Source organism: Psammomys obesus, unplaced genomic scaffold, assembly GCF_907164565.1.
Source record: "Psammomys obesus unplaced genomic scaffold, mPsaObe1.curated_primary_1811, whole genome shotgun sequence".
Taxonomy (NCBI): domain Eukaryota; kingdom Metazoa; phylum Chordata; class Mammalia; order Rodentia; family Muridae; genus Psammomys; species Psammomys obesus.
Genome location: NW_026596073.1, coordinates 36,359,125 through 36,376,916, shown reverse-complemented (window position 1 = coordinate 36,376,916; position 17,792 = coordinate 36,359,125).

Genomic DNA, 17,792 nt, shown 5'->3' with positions numbered 1-17,792 from the left:
TATTTTTGTAATTCCAAAAGTTTCACATGGGCATGCTTCTGTAAATATCTGTTTTCCTAGAGATGAACTACCTGTGACATGAACATTCATTTTCTATATGTAATGAACTGATTTTTTTTCAGAACTGTAACTTTTTTTTTGTATTTTCTTTTTTTAAAATAATGTGCATTTTCATTGTTGAATTGAATATTTATTTTATTTAAGAAGTCATTTTATTTCTATCACCATTCCAGGCTATATTTGCTTGGGTTTTCTTTTCATTTTATTTATCTTTTGTTGCTGGCGTTTAACTCTTTATTCCAACTCTAGTTTTTAGTAGATATGTGTTTGCCTAATATATTTATATATGTATATGTGTGTGAGTGTGTGTGTGTGTGTGTATGTGTATGTAATAAATTTTATACGTCATTTGTTTTCCTGAATAATGTAAGTACAAATTTGCAATACTGGAATAGATTTCGGAGATTCGAACAGGGGAAAATAAGCAACTCTGATTGTGTGCTTGCAAAGAAAAAGAAAGTAATGGTCTTTGGGCTTTTAAAGACATAGTTTCCTGCTATGCAATCTTTGCTCAGGTGTGTCTGTGATCACAGCTTCCAGCACGAGCAAGTTCCCCATCAGAAAAATCAGCAAAACACTGCATGTCCTGTGTTTGTGGTTTGATTTCTGTTTTGCTGATGAGTGGCAATTTAACTTTATTTGTTCTCCTTCTTCAGCTACCAGTAATTTGACTGTCTTTCCTAACCATCCCCAGCTACAATGAGTGCATGCCTCATACCAAGAGATTGAATTACGTATGTTCTTATCAGAATCAACCAAAATCTAACCCAAACTTCCTCCTTAAAATGAAGGAAAAACCCCGCCAGAAGGAGCAACAAGGGACAAATAAGACCAATCTTGTTTGATAAAATCTGAAGGAACTGTATGATTTTATTTTTACAGAATTTATAAAATCATGATCGTAAATAAATATAGTTATATAAAACATTAAAATATGCACTTATATGTATTTATTTATGCTAGTTGCATTGCCAGTGTTTCACAGAAGAACATAGCCTTTTTGAATCCAAAGTACCAGGGATGAGACACTTCAATTTGAATGGTTGGGCATAGTCATCCAAATGAGTCCCAAAACAATGAAGACTAATAATGTACAGTTTGGTTGGCTTTCCAAGATTGAGAGTGATGTCTGTTAACTGAAATGTTTCACTTAGTACACACTGGAATGACTTGAGCTGTATCTAACCTGGAATTTTTCCTGAAGTTCACCTTTCATTACTCCTGAAAACACAATGTAAACTGCCAAAGTAGTTAAACAATTAACAGTAATAGTCAACTACTAAAATCCATGAAATACCATAACTACCAAATGGCTTGGTATGTGGAAGTGTACAATAATGGTATTCACATTTTTATAGTAACAAACAGTTGTATAGTTGGACTTTTGTCCCATTAAACAGGACGAAATCATATCTGGCACTGGAAAACTAGCCATTTCCTTGGGCTAGTAAGACATGACCTTAGAAAATAATCTAATTGCATAACTTCGGTAGTCTAGCATATTTATTCACCTTACATCTTGATTGCAGGCAACCCTCATCTCCTCATTTTCCCATCTTCTTCTCTTCAGAGAAGGCCCCATGGAGACCAACCCACCCTGGCACATTAATTCACTGCAAAAATAGGTGCATCCTATCCCACTGAGAAGGGGATCCAAATGGGGGCATCAAAGTCAGAGTGGACTCCTCTCAAGTTGTTGATGGATCCACATAAAGACCAAGCTGCACATCAGCCACATATAAGCAGAGGCCTAAGACAAGTCCATGCATGTTCTTTGGTTGGTGGCTCAGTCTCTATGACACCACATGGACCCAAGTTAGGTGACTTTTTGGGTCTTCTTATCAAGTCCTTGATGACTCTGGTTCCCTCAATCATTCCCCCAACTCTTCCACATGACTCCTGAGCTTTGTCTAATGTTTGGCTGTGGGTCTCTCTGTCTGTTTCCATCAGCTACTAGGTGAAGACTCTCTGAAGAGTTATGCTAGGCTCCTGTCTTATAAGCATAGTGGAGTAACATTAATAGTGTCGGGACTGGTTCTCTCCCACAAGATGGGTCTCAAGTAAGGCCAGTCTTTGGTTGGCCATTCTCTCAATCTTTGCCTCATTTTGTCCTTTCACATATTGTAGGAAGGATACATTTTGGGTAAAAGGTTTTGTGGGTAGGTTGGTGTCATTATTTCTATACTGGAAGTCCTGCCAAAACTTAAGAAAAGAGAGCCAAATTAAAAGAGGCAATCATGTTCAGATTAGAGGTGTTTTAATGTTCCTGTTGTGATAAAACAGTATGATTGAAAACAACTTGGGAATGAAGTTTTATTTAAGCTGACATTTGCTGTCAAGCACAAAAGAAAGCTGGGGCAGGAACTCAAGGAAGGAATCTGAAAGCAGGAACTGAAGGACAGGCCTTGTAGGTGTATTGCTTATTGGCTTAGTCTTCATGGCATGTTCAGTCTGATTTCTTATACCTTCCATCCAGGAACACACATCCACATATAGAGAAATTTTAATTTAGCAATGTGGCTGCTCTGATCACATCCAAAGTAAGTCTAGGTCTATGCAATCATCTTGGGATATAGACACACACTTTATACACACCTTAAATCCCCCCAGAAATAAAGCTAAAGTTAAACTAACTGTTGAAGGAAGCACCCGTATTTGAAGGTGATGTTCCAATTGAGGAGCAGACAAAGTCACAAATCAGAAAGATTCGACAGAATTATTCAGAGATAGGATATGCCCAATTATCACTATAAAATAGATGAAACAGTGGCAACTCAAGAAGGAGAAGTGTGTATATGTGTGTGTGTGCATGTGTGTGCATTGCATGTAAAAGACAGAGAGAGACAGAGAAGGAGAGGCAGAGAGGGAGAGAAAAAGAGTGAGGTGGCAGTATTACTGGGTCAGTTTTAACAGAGACAGGTTGAAGAGAGAACAAACCAGACACAGATGGAAAAAAAAAAGAATGAGAAGGAGACAGATTAGAACAAATTGCTCGAGTTATTTTAAGACCAGGCAGAGCAATTCAGGAGAAGCTGAGAGAAGCCAGTTAGAATCTGTGAGCTTGGAGAGGAGACTGAGCCAGAAGGGCTGAGTTGAACCAGCCAGCAAGAGCTCACAATGAGCTAGAAAGGGTGAGTGTAGTCAGCAGTAAACCTCAGAGAGAACAATTAGATCAAGCAAATAAAGATACCTTTACAGCCATATGTGACACATCCTTGCAGGACTCCACACTCCACCCAAAACACCAAACCTCAATCAAGAAAATCCACCACAGGATTGCTTAAAGCCAATCTGTTGATGGCATTTTTCATTTGCGTTTTCTTCTTGAAAAATGAATCCTCTTTGTGTTGAGTTGATATAAATTTAGGAAGAATAGAATATTATTTTGGAGGTTGGAGGAAAGTTACATGGGAGATATTGGAAGGAAATAAAAGAAAGTAATGTGATTTCGTTTTTAATTTTATTACAGTTAATAGTTTGAATTTATAAATCCATTGATTTTTAAATATATTTTTATATATTACAATTTATTCACTTTGTATTCCAGCAGTAGCCTCATCCTTGTTCCATTCCAGTCCCACCTGCCCTCTCTCCATCATATCCTCTCATGCCCTTTTCCCAGTCCACTGAGAGTGGAGGACCTCTTCACCTTCCATCTGACTCTAGCCTATCAGGTCTCATCAGGACTGTCTTTCATAGTCTTTCTCTGTGGTCTGGTCAGACTGCTCCCCACTCAGGGGGAGGTGATCAAAGAGCCGGCCACTGAGTTCATGTCAGAGACAGCCCTTGCTCCCCTTTTTAGAGAGTCTTTTTGGAGACTTAACTGCCACAGGCTACCTCTGTGCAGGGGTCCAAGTTATCTCCATGAATGATCCTTGGTTGTAATATCATTCTCAGAAAAGACCCCTAAGCCCAGATTTTTGGTTTTGTTGCTCTCCGTGTGGAGGTCCTGGCCCCTCCAGGTGATTCTATCTCCCCTTACTTTTATATGATTTCCTGCACACTGCCCATAGTTTGGTTATGAGTTTCAGCATCTGCTTTAATACCTTGCTGGATAGAGTTTTTCAGGGGACCTCTATGGTATGCTCCTGTCTTGTTCCTTATTTTCACCTTCTTCCGATGTCTGTCGTATTTGCCTTTCTCAATGAAGTTTGAGCATCTTACCCAGGGTCCTCCTTCTTGCTTAGCTTCTTTAGGTAGAATTTTTAATGAATAAATATTTCTTTAAATGAAGGCAAATGTAATTGACTTTTTTAATTTCCACAGCTGTCTCAGTCATTGTGAGGCTGTTAAAGGAAATCCATCTCTTTCCTTTACTGAATTTAAATCACATTAGTTTCTTCTTGATATAGAATCCGACATACCAAACTACCAAAGCAATGCCGATAAACTGTGAAATTGGGTGCAATAATTTAAGAATGCATCACAATCATCTTATAACTTATGTTTGTAACAAAATATGGGAATGTTTAGAATTGGAATGAGCTTATGTATAAAAATATGGAACAATCTTTGTTAAGGAATACAACCAAGCACTTGCCCAGTCCCGAAATTTTAACATCTCAGTGAATTTCTACATATTTATAACGGCCATTCAGAATCCACAGAAAACTGATCAGAGCTTTTTGCTTTCACTGACAATTACATTTTTATTTACTTATCCACCATGAAAAAAGTTGTGACAAGGTATAAAATATAAAAATATCTTTATGTCTTCTGTAAATTTCTTAATTATAGATGTATGTAGAAACTCATGCTTGTAATGGCTGTACTTGAGAAGTAAAGCAGGGTAATCATGAGTTTCAGAATAGAGTTGTTAACACAAATCAATATTTACTTTAAATATTATAAGAGTATTTTGCGATGAATTAAATGTAACTTATATTTGTAATTTATGAAGACTCTTACGTGAAGCACAACCAATTAAAAAGCAGAAATATGGAATCCAGTCCCAAAAGATACCTCAACAAATAAAGTATTTTTTAATGAGCTTTACTGGAATTAAAAGCCAGGAAAGAAACTAGACATAAACAACACAATAAAATAGAAACTGCTACATTTTGGACCTGACGTATAAATTGAATGACAAAGAGACACTGTCTCATACAAAGTGGCAGGTGAGAACCAACAATTTACATTGTCCACTAAATATAAAATAAATGCTGTGGCATGTGAATACCTCACATGCATAAAGCACACACCCAATTACAGTAAAAACAAGATGAATTTTTTTTTAGGTGTAAAACTGAATTCACATAATTTGCACTTGGGGATGACATTCTCAGGTTATGTTATTAACTAAAGAGTAGAATTTAAATTTATTTCATTGTATTTATTTTAAATGAATTAATTACATTTACAAAAGAGACTTTATCATGTTAATGGATATAAACTGAAAAAAAAACAAGACTTAATGTATAACATCAGTAAATGATAAAGAATTTCTGTCATAATATATTAATCATGAATTTTGAAATAGAGATTCAGAAGGCAGAAAAATTTGTTTTCATATTCTCTTCAATCATTTCTTATTATATCTTGGCAGCTCTCACAAGACCAAACATTATTGAGTTCTAAGTTCTCAAAACAGCTGGATGTCATTTGAAATTTCTATAATATAATTAGTGGGTCAGTTATAAACACAAGGCAGTCACAGCTCTTTTTATCTAAAGAGAGTCTGGAATGGCAGGTGATATTCTATCTCCTAATATCTCTAATCATTCATGGCTTTGTATTTTAATGCCTGAAGCTATATATAATCACAATCTCTGCTGTGAAAATACCACATAGACATTAAAAAGTCACCGATGGTATGTATGAAAAGATGTTAGGAGACTATGGGAAAAAATAAGTAAGCACATTTATAAAATTACCTCTTCCATTAATTTGCCTGCACTATGATTTTGTAACAGGGTGAGCAAATAAGAAATATCCTAGGTTTTGGGCTATCCAGCTTCTGGTTTCTAGAGATCCAGGAGTGTGTCCCCCATTGAGGTATAGGTCTCAAGTTGAACCAGTCATTAATGGGCCACTCCCACAAGTTCTGCGCTGCATTACCACAGCACATCTCGCAGGCAGACAGATCTTAGGTCGAGGCTGGGTTGATGTCTCAGTTCCCACCACTGGAACCCTTGCCTGCTTACAGAAGATAGCTGTTTCGGGCTTCACATAGGTGTTTTCATTAGGTTCACCTTCAAATTTTTCAGTTTTCTTTCTGATTGAAAGTCAATAGTCCAGTTGCCTTCTCTGTGTCAATTTTCTAATGACAAGCATTTGAATTATAAGTGTGAGGTAATATGTCCCGTTTCTCAATAACAAACAACATACATTCAGCTCTGGCGATTTGATGGTGTGCTATTTAGTAACTGTGCTGTAACTACAGCTTTAAATTTCCAGATATTCCCAGCTCTTCTTTCTTTCTTCATTCCTTCCTTTCTCTCTCTCTCTTTCTTTGAAATTTCATTAATGCCTAAATACTATCTCCATTTCAATGAATAAATTTCTCTTTGGGAGTATATTATTTTAAATTGAGTTTTACTATATTAAATCTTAAACAAATAAGAGTGAAAATTATTTAAGTACTACTGTAAGTGTATGCATACACAATAAAGCTATTTATTTAGTAAAAATAATTATGTAGTTAATTATATATTATTGAAGGTGCTTTCTATATAGTAACATTATTGTTAAGCATGGGTTGAATTCTTGAAAAGCAAGACACAGAGTTTAATAAACGCTAATGTCTATTTCAACAATTGCTCAGGCCTTAATTATGATTCAATTGTATTTACTAAATTTGGCATACACAAAGATGACTAAGTTTCTTTGACTTCGTGAGCATGAAATATAATAGTTTAGGGAATATCAATGCATAATCTATGAATTTACACAGTGTGGAATTTTTGATACGCACAAGTATGGAAACTATGTTGAAACACTTCAAGGGACAATAAACTGAAGGCAGTATAAAATGTGTGAGAGAAGGATAAAATAAGAAAAAAGTACTATAGAATCCAATTTAAAGTCTCAATATGCTTTCTCTAACAAGGGGAATGGGGGATGTCTCTGACATGAACTAAGTGGCTGGCTCTTTGATCACCTCCTCCTTGGGGACACAACCTTGCCAGGCCACACAGGAAGACAATGCAGCCAGTCCTGATGACACCTGATAGGCTAGGGTCAGATAGTAGGGGAGGAGGACCTAGCCTCTTATTGTACCTGGGAGAGGTATAGGGGAAATAGAGGGAGGGAGGGTAGGTGTGGGAGGAGATGAAGGAGGGGGCTACAACTGGGATACAAAGTGAATAAATTCTAACAAATAATAAAAAGGAAAAACATTTAAAAAGACATTTGACAATATAAAAAATTACCTAAAATAAAAAAATGTTTCTCTTCTAATACATTAGCAACATAGATTTTGATTACATTTGAGTACAATTCATATCTCCCAACATAAAGCTCAAGTAAAAACACAGATCATTCTGAATGTCCAACCATCTCTTCAATCAGAATTTTCTTCTAAATGTGGTCTTTCTTCTCCACTTGTGAAACACAATTGTCCTTATTTAGATCCAAAAACTAACATACACAAAAGAAAAGAGAAAAATCTGACATACTTCAGAACGTTAAAAAAAAAAAAAAAGTATCATTTTGTTTGCTTAATCGGTTTTAAGCTTTAAATGCGGTAAGTTCGAATATTGTCATTAAATATGCATATTTTACAGGGAGTTACTTTTGACTACAATAGAAATACAAGCAAGAAATACAAAACTATAGCCTGAACTAACAAGTAACCTCAGAAGTATGGATCTGAGTTGTAATAAGAGCCCCAGCTTCCAGTGTGCGGTAGATGTTAAACTTTGCTGAAAGAATAGCTCCCCTTTGGTCCCCTGGTTGGTTGCCTGAGACACTAATTCTCAGCTCCAAAGATTATCTCACACTCCAGTGGCTTTGGTGTCTTAGTATAATCATCTGCTGTGAACTTTTTCTGCACTTCACAGTCACACTGCGGGAAACAGAGCAATCATAAAGAAAAGAGAGCTATAAAAGTTAACAGACAGCTTCGTCTTAAGAGCTACCATTTCCTTTGGATTTTAAACAAAGCCTCACAAAGTTTATTTGAAGATTTTTTTTTTTAATGTTCATTTGTGATATACGATTTTCTACATCTGTCCTCTAGGCTTTACAGATAAGGTGTTAGAAAACCTGTTGTTTCTTCAATTTTGATGTACAAAATTTACCTTCACCAAAACAAAGATCTTGAATTTTGCATTAAAAAAGTGTAGCCAACAAATATATTCTACTACCTATGATTTCTAGCTTACACACTTACACATTAAAGCATACAGAGCTATTCTAACAAGTGTACCATAACTAGTATAAATTGACAGCTTACCAGTAACCATTGTCTTATATATTTTAAAACAAAACCATGTTTATGATCATTTACATATCACAAGATAATATGCTAAAATTATTTTCTGTCTATGGAATGAGAAAATTAGCACATTTAATCTTACCAGTTTTAAACAATTTATTTATTTAAGCTGGTTATTATATGATAAAATATTCAGTCAAATTCAAATATTTGCAAAATTATAATTTTACACTCATTTAAAGATAATCAAATGTAGAACTATTTAAAGTAATGAAACACTATATGTATTTTGATACAAGTTTTTAACATGTACATAATACCTAAAAATTAAAATAACAAAAAACATTTCTTCAAGAATAGACATTTTATTCTTAGTGAGATAAGTCAACAAGAAATAAGGATATCCCATGTTCAGAGTCATATATGTAAACAAGAGAAGTTAATTTATTAAAAAATTAGACAAGAATAGTTGTCATTAGAGTCAGAGAAATCTAGACATAGAACAAGATGTGAATGAGCTAAATTTCACCTCAGTCTTTCACCCTGAGCAAAATTCAACTTTAAATGAGCAAAGATGCAAAGTGGTCAGCCCTGAAATTATATAAACTCCAACAGGAAAACATAGTAGGTTGTAAAATATATATTTGTGTATGTGTGTGTGTATATACATTTTTTCAATAGTAAGCAAAGAAAAAAGAGGCTATCTGCTTGAAAGCAAAGAGGGCATGAGAGAGCCTTGAGGTCCCTGGGAGGGTATGGAAAGAAGAATCAGCAAGATTTGTGATACAATTCTTTTTCAATTAAAATATATTTTAGTAAAATAAAATAGGCTACAATGCTTTGGAAAAAGACTGCAGAGGAAGACTCCACACCTTAAGCTAATATAGGTAAAAACAGAGAACGTGATTCAACATAGACACAATGCTTTTCTGAATAGGAATCCTTTAATAAGAAAATAAGAATAATAATAGGCAATGAGAACACACTGAATAAAATATGTGCAAAGGAAAGCAAACTGTTAACTGAGGGATAAGTAGCACAAGTAGCTAAGAAATACGCAAATAAGTATTCAGTTTTCTTAGAAAAAAGAGGGAACATAATCTGATTGGCCTGCTCTTTGATCACCTCCCCCTGAGGGGGAGCAGCTTTACCAGGCCACAGAAGATGACAATGCAGCCACTTCTGATGAGAACTGATAGACTTAGATCAGAAAGAAGGAGAGGAGGACCTTCCCTATCAGTGGACTTGGGGAGGGGCATGCGTGAAGAACAGAGAGGAAGGGTGCGATCAGGAGGGGAAGAGGGAGGGGCTTATGGGGGGATACAAAGTGAATAAAGTGTAATTAATAAAAAAAAGAGGAAACACAGATTAAAACCATTTTCTTTCTTTTTTAATTTTTTTTAATATTAGTTACAGATTATTAGCTTTGTATCCCAGCTGTATCACCCTCTCTCATTCCCTCCCAATCCCAGCCTTCCTCGCTCTTCTTCTCCCTACCCCTTTCCAAGTCCACTGATAGGGGAGGACCTCCTCTCCTTTCATCTGACCTTAGCTTATCAAGGATCTTAAGGCCCAGCTGCAAAGTCCTCCTCTGTGGCCTACTAGGGCTGCTCTTCCCTCTGGGGGGAGGGGGAGAAGGTTAAATAACCAGCCATTGAGTTCGTGTCAGAAATAGTCCCTGTTCCCCTTATTAGGGTACCCACTTGGATACTGAGCTCCTGTAGACTACATCCGAGCAGGGGTTCTAGGTTATATCCATACATGGTCCTTGGTTGGACATACAGTCTCACAAAAGACCCCTGCACCCAGATTTTCAGAGTCTACACATCTTAGTCAGTGTGGCCATCATCAAGGATACAAATGACACCAAATACTGGTGTTGTTATAGAGTGTTGGTAGATATATAAACCATGGCAGTCACATTGGAAATCTGTTTGTAGTTTCCTCCAAAAATCAGAAATACAATTACAATCTGGCCCAATTATACTAAATCTGGGCTTTTTTTTTTTTATTCAGCTAGTTAATGTGATAAACAGTTAACATTATTTTCTGAACATGCACCAATCTTGTTTTCTAGAATAAATACTGTTTAACCATGACACACTATTACGTTTATATAGCAGTAATTATGGTCTTTGTTATTTTGTCAAAATGTGAACATTTACAGTCATCAATAGCTCATTGTTTTTTATTTTTAAATATGTATTTCATTTTTTTAACATTTTTCTCTGCACTCTATTTATTTATTATTTATTACAATTTATTCAATTTGCATCCCATGTAGCCTCCTCCCTCATCTACTGCCAGTGCCACATTCCCTCCCTCTTATTCCCCTATGCCCCTCCCTTAGTATCTGAGAACCGTATGTGTATGCATTTATGGCTGAGCCTTCAGTTCAATTTCTTGGATTGATGTGTCTATTTTGTGCAAAACTACGCTGTTGTTATGACTATAACTTTGCAGTAATTTTGAAATAAAGAACGTTAATACCAGTTTTCCTAGGACCACTGGTTTAATAGGCTGTTTTTTTTCTCCATTGTCAGTTTGGCATAATTGTCAAAAACCAAAAGGCAGTATCTTTTTGAATTTTCCTCGTGTTCTTTTAAGCATTACTCCCAGTAGAAAAGCTAGAGCCTCAGCATAGAAGTCTGTCAATGGACTATGAAGAAATTAAATATGGTGGGTGAATACAATGGGAATGGCATTTTAATCATGTGCATAGAAGAAGGCAATTATGTCTCTATCTGGGAATTGGCAGTAGACACATTATCATATAAAGTGAAGTAAACCAGTAACATTATATGTGCATAAGTACATACATGTATATAAACACACAAACTCATATGAAAGAAGGCTCATCATGAAGCAGGTCTATAGAAACAAAGAAGATAAACGAAAGAGAAGGATGAGGCAGAAGTAAGACAAGAGAAATGAATATGCTGTAAATACATCATATGTTTTCAAGAAATTGTTTATGTCCATCCCATTTGTCTTTCTGAATGAGGATTGATCATCTTACCCAGGGTCCTCCTTCTTGCTTAGCTTCTTTACATGTATAGATTTCAGTATGTTTATCCTATATTATATGTCTAGTATCCACTTATAAGTGAGTATATACTCTGTGTGTCTTTCTGCTAATGGGATGCCTCACTCACGATGACCTTTTCTAGATCCTACCATTTGACTGCAAACTTCATGATTTCCTCATTTTTAATTGCTGAGTAGTATTCCACTGTGTAAATGTACCACAATTTCTGTATCCATTCCTCCATTGAGGGACATTTAGGTTCATTCCAGGTTCTGGCTATTACAAATAAAACTCCTACAAACATGGTTGAGCAAATGTCCTTATTGTGTACTTGAGCCTCTTTTGGATATATGTCTAGGAGTGGTATAGTTGGATCTTGAGGAAGCATTATTCCTAACTGTCTGAGAAAGCACCATATTGATTTCCAACATGGTTGTACATGTTTACATTCCCACCAGCAATGGAGGAAGGTTCCTTTTCTCCACATCCTCTCCAGCGTATATTGTCACTTGAGTTTTGATCTTGGCCATTCTGATGGGTGTAAGGTTAAATCTCAGGGTTGTTTTGATATGCATCTACCTGATGACTAAGAACTTTGAGCATTCCTTTAAGAGTTTCTCTACAATTCTATATTCCTCTACAGAGAATTCTCTGTTTCGCTCTGTAACCCATTTTTTAGGAGCCTACCACAGAGGGCTCTGAAAGACTCTACCCAGCAGGGTCTCAAAGCAGTTGCTGAGACTCATAACCAAACTTTGGGCGGAGTGCTGGGAATCTTATGAAAAGAGATACAGTAAGACCTGGAGAGGACAGGAGTTCCACAAGGAGAGCAACAGAACCAAAATATCTGTCACAGGGTCCTTCTCTGAGACTGATACTTCAACCAAGGACCATTCATGGATATATCCTAGAACCCCTACTCAGATATAGCCCGTGGCAGCTTAGTATCCAATTGTGTACCCTAGTAAGGGGAACAGGGATTGTCTCTGACATGAACTCAGTGGATGGCTCTTTGAATACTTCCCCTGCCTGAGTGGGTAGCAGACTTGCAAGGCCACAGAGGAGGACAATGCAGCCAGTCCTTATGAAACCTGATAAGCTAGGGTCAGATGAAAGAGGAGTTGGACCTCCCCTATCAGTGGACTTGAAGAGGGGCATGGGAGGTGATGAGAGAGGGATGGTGGTATTTGTAGGGAATGAAGTAAATAAATTACAATTAATTAAAAAATAAAAATTTAATTTTAAATAAAATTGTTTATGAAACAAAATATTATGTGTAATGAATACATAAAAATAAAAATGAAAAAGAGAAACATTTTACTAACGTACAATAGTGATGTAATTTCCTTATACCATCCTATAGTTTTCATCCTATACTTTCCTTTAGATTTTTATTTTAATAATACGTGTAATTATTAAATAATTAATAATTGCCAAAACGTCACTACATTTCATACTTTGTTTTAATGCTACTCAAATAGATACTGGTTCTAGTCTCTCCCTCTCTTTCTCTCTGTCTCTCTCAGACATGAGGTTGATTACATATAAAGTAAGTGAATCAAAGTCATGACTTATCGAGTACTGTTTTATCGAGGTAACAGTATTAATTAGACATATGCAATTCATATAATACATTAAGAAGAACTTTACCTTCCAAAGTAATTAAGACAGGGGCCTTTCACAGATGTCTTCTGAAAAAGTACACCCAGCAGCAGTTTGAAACAAATGTTGAGATTTACAGAAAACCTTTAGGCATAGCAGAGGGAGCCTTTTGGAAGAGAAGAGTAATAGAAGGACCTAGAGATAAAAATTAAATTTCACTAATTTTTAAGAAAACCCTTTATGTTAATATCACATATTTTGCAAAGAACCCCAAATATTTTTCTGAATATATATAGAAAAAATATAGGAAGTTCTGAAAAAATATAGAAAAGTCAATTTTTTTGAATTTGTCGAAAAGCACACATAATTTTATGTTTAATTATAACAACCTCAGCATGATATATTGTCTACTGACAGTAATAGATTAGTTTAAAAAAAAACAAGAAATTAATTGCAAACAAAGAAAATACATGCAACTCCCTTGTCACTAAAACCAATAAACTGACCTATTTTAAATCTGAGCTGTTTTATTATGTAATAATAAAATTTATTTAGATGTTTTGACAACAACATTATAGCTTAGGGATTATCAGCTACTCTAAGAAAAAAGACATTTACATAGTTCTTTAATAAATCTTCAAACTGAAATATTCACTTTTTAGTCTTTGCATATTTAGTCTTTGAAATTTTAAGTCTGTTCATTTGTCTTGGTGTTGAGAATAAATTAGGCTCTTTGTATTTGTGAGCAATAGCAGACACATATAGCGTCCTTTCCTTTTAATAGGATATGCTCTTTCTTGGGAATGGTGTGTGTACTGCAACCTCTGAAGTCAGCTCAAACCAACGGCAATTACTAGAATCACACGAATATATTGCTGCCAAGACCAAAATACCAAGAAAATAATGTTCTTAGAGTTTGAAACAAAATCAAAAGTTTAAATTTCTTCACATACTAAAAAATATATTTGATATTGTTGGTTTCATGATTGTGTTGTATATTTAGACTTAATGAGTATACAAAATTAATTTAAGAACATTTAATCAAATGAGTAGAACAATTAAGGAGGAATATACATCTTGTAACTACTACATAGATCTGTTAAGAGTCTCCTTATAGCTCTGTTGCTAGAAAGATTTAAAGTTTTTTTTTTTTTTTTTTTTTTAGAATCCATCAAACAGAAATACCATTTTTCACTTCCATTGTCTTGTTTAAGCCTTCCAGCCAGAATATTTTTTTAATCATGTATTCAACTTTTATATGCTTTCCAGTCTACTGAGCCACCTGGTAACTACACATGTTCTTGTGTTTTCCATTTACACAATTCTGGTGTTTATATTATGTCTTAATTAAGCAAGCTTTCCTCCTGATTTGCCAGCAGTCAGGAAATCTAGTATGACTTTCTCCTCTGGTTTAAATGTGTTATTCATGTTCATTCAATTACTCTAAATGTCAACTTCCAACACACACACACACACACACACACACACACACACACACACACACCACCTCCCTCTGCTTTCTTTTCTTCATGTTCCCTCTCTTCCTTCTTTCTTTTCCCTAAGCCTACTATAATAAAATATTATAGCTTCAGCATTCTATGGTGAAATTTACAGTCCTGAGCTACAGAATCTGTCTCTGGCACTGAAGTTAATGTGTTTACAATTTGGATACTTTATGGCAACTAAAGAAGCAAGCCTCCATTTTTGTCTCTTCCACTTAGGGAGAAGGCCCATTCTCATTGGCTTATGACCTTCACCTGGTGAGAAGACAGGGCTTTTAAACTGTATGAGTCTCTGAATTTCTCTTGCTCTGTGATTATACTGGCCCAGCAGACTGTCTTGTAAACACTGTCCTTTCAACATTATTAACATAAACACACCTAAGGAATTCATGTTACCGTAAATGATGACACACTCAGTTTCTGTGGATTAAGGAGCAGATTCTCACGGTCTGCACTTAGTCCACTAGGGAATTTGCATATCCAAACTTGTTAAGATATCCAATATAAAAAAAAAGTCTAAAGCAGCCATTGTGAATTCATATATTAGGATAATTTATTAAATATTCCACACACAGTAGAACTGGAAAAAGGTACAAGTAAATGGTAGATTGTCTATTGAAGTTTCTCCATCGACTCACCATTATATTATTTAAAATATAATTTTAAAATATATTAATAATTATAAATGTTTTATGGTTTACTTAGTATATAAATGTTATCATTAATCCACATTCGGCAAGCAGGTTTTCTATTATATAAACTGTGCAGAGATTTGATATCCATGAGCCTGATAACACTGAGGTTGTCTTTAGTATGAGGTGACATTTTCATTTTCTTTTCATATTGGTAGTTATGAGTATACCAAAAGCCTTAAGCAGAAACACTAATGTGCCGTTAATTTAAATGTTATTCCATCACAGAAAAAAAATTGATAATGCATGAAGGGAAAAATAAATATTCAGCAGAAACACAGAAAACAATAAAAAATTTTAATAAAGACTGTTGTTGTTTGTATATTTGTTGTTTGCAAATGAAGCAGGGAACATTTGCCATTTTAGTTACACAGGTTATCAGAAAAATAAGTTTATTTAGAGTTTTTGTCTAAATGCACTACAAATGTGTAAAGAATATTGATTTATTTTTATATGGTGTATTGATTCAAAGGAATTGAAATGAAAATTATAAAGAGATTTCTACACCTCAGTGTTTTACGTAGTATCATTCATTTCTGACAAGATGTACAAACAACTAATGCTCATTGAATATATGAGACCAATGTCCAAAGAATATATGAAAATATTAATAATGGTATACTGTTCTTTAAAAGAAGAAATACATACATGAAAATAAGATTTTTAAACAAGATAAAATATACTTAGTCACAGAAAAAGAAATGCTATGGCTTTCCTTAGGTGAAGTTTTTAATTAATTCACTTGTTGTTACTTACAGTTTATTTACTTTGTATCCCAGCTGTAGCCCCCTCCTTCCTGCCCTCCAAATCCCACCTTCCCTCTATCATCTCCTTCCATATCCCTCCCTAAGTCCACTGATAGGGGAAGAACTCCTCTCCTTCCAATTGATCCCAGCTTATCAGGTCTCAGGACAGAATACATTGTCTTCCTCAGTGACCTGGTAAGGTTGCCCCCCACCACCACCAGGGGGAGATGCCCAAAGAGCCACCCACTGAGTTCATGTCAGAGACAGTCTCTGTTCCCATTACTAGGTTACCCACATGAACACTGAGGTGCCATGGGCTACATCTGTGCAGGGGTTCTAGGTTATCTCCATGCATGGACCTTGGGAGGAGTATCAGTCTCAGAAAAGAACCCTGTGTCCAGATACTATTGTTCTGTTGCTCTCCTTGTGGAATTCCTGTCACATCCAGGTTTTTATTGTTTTATTTTTTTAATTTTATTTTTTTCTTATCAGTTACATTTTATTAACTCTGTATCCGAACCGTGTCCCGATCCCTCATTCCCTCCCAGTCCTTCCCTCCCTCCCTTCTCTCCAACATGCCCCTTTCCAAGTCCACTGATGGAGGGGGCATCCTCCCCATTCATCTGATCCTGTTTTATCAGGTATCTTCAGGACTGGCTGCAAAGCTCTCCTCTGTGGCCTAACAGGACTGCTCCTACCTTTGGGGGTGGGGAGGCCAAAGAGCCAGTCATTGAGTTCCTGTTAGAAATAGTCCTTGTTCCCCTCACTATGGGAAACCAATTGGTTACTGAGCTACCACAGGCTACATCTGAGCAGAGGTTCTAGGTTATATCCATACATGGTCCTTGGTTGAATGTCAGTCTCAGAAAAGACCCTGTGCACAGATATATTTGGTCCTTGTGGAGCTCCTAACCTTTCCCCATCATACTAGCTCCCCTTCTTTCTTATGATTCCCTGTACTCTGCCAAAGGTTTGGTCATGAGTCTTTGCTTTGAAAACACTGCTACTTAGAGTCTTTCAAATGCACTCAGGAGACTCCTGTCATACGTTCAATGCACATCCCATCTGTCTTTCTAAATGAGGATTGATCATCTTACCCCATGTCCGCTCTCTTGATTATCTTTTTTAGGTGTACAGATTTCATTATGTTTATCACATCTTATAGGTCTATATAAGTGAGTATATACCGTGTTTGTCTTTCTCCTTCTAGGATATTTCACTCAGGATGATCTTTTCTAGATCCCACCATTTGCCTGCAAATTTCATGATTCCATCCTTTTTGATTGTTGAGTAGTATTCCATTGTGTAAAAATATCACAATTTCTATGCCCATTCCTCCGTTGTTGGACATCTTGGTTGTTTCTACGTTCTGGTTATTACAAATAAAACATGGTTGAGCAAATATCCCTTTTGTGTACTTGAGCAAACTTTGGGTATATACCTAGCAGTGGTATAGCTGGGTCTTGAGGAAGCATTATTCCTAATTGTCTTAGAAAGCACCAGATAGATTTCCAGAGTGGTTGTACCAGTTTACATTCCCACCAGCAGTGGAGGAGGGTTCCACTTTCTCCACAACCTCTCCAGCATGTGTGGTCCCTTGAGTTTTTCATCTTGGCCATTCTGGTGGGTGTAAGGTGATATCTCAGGGTCGTTTTGATTTGCATTTCCCTGATGGCTAATGAGGATGAGCATTTCTTTAAGTGTTTCTCTGCCATTCGATATTCCTCTGTCGGGAATTCTCTGCTTAGCTCTGCTCCCCATTTTTTAATTGGATTACTTGGTTTG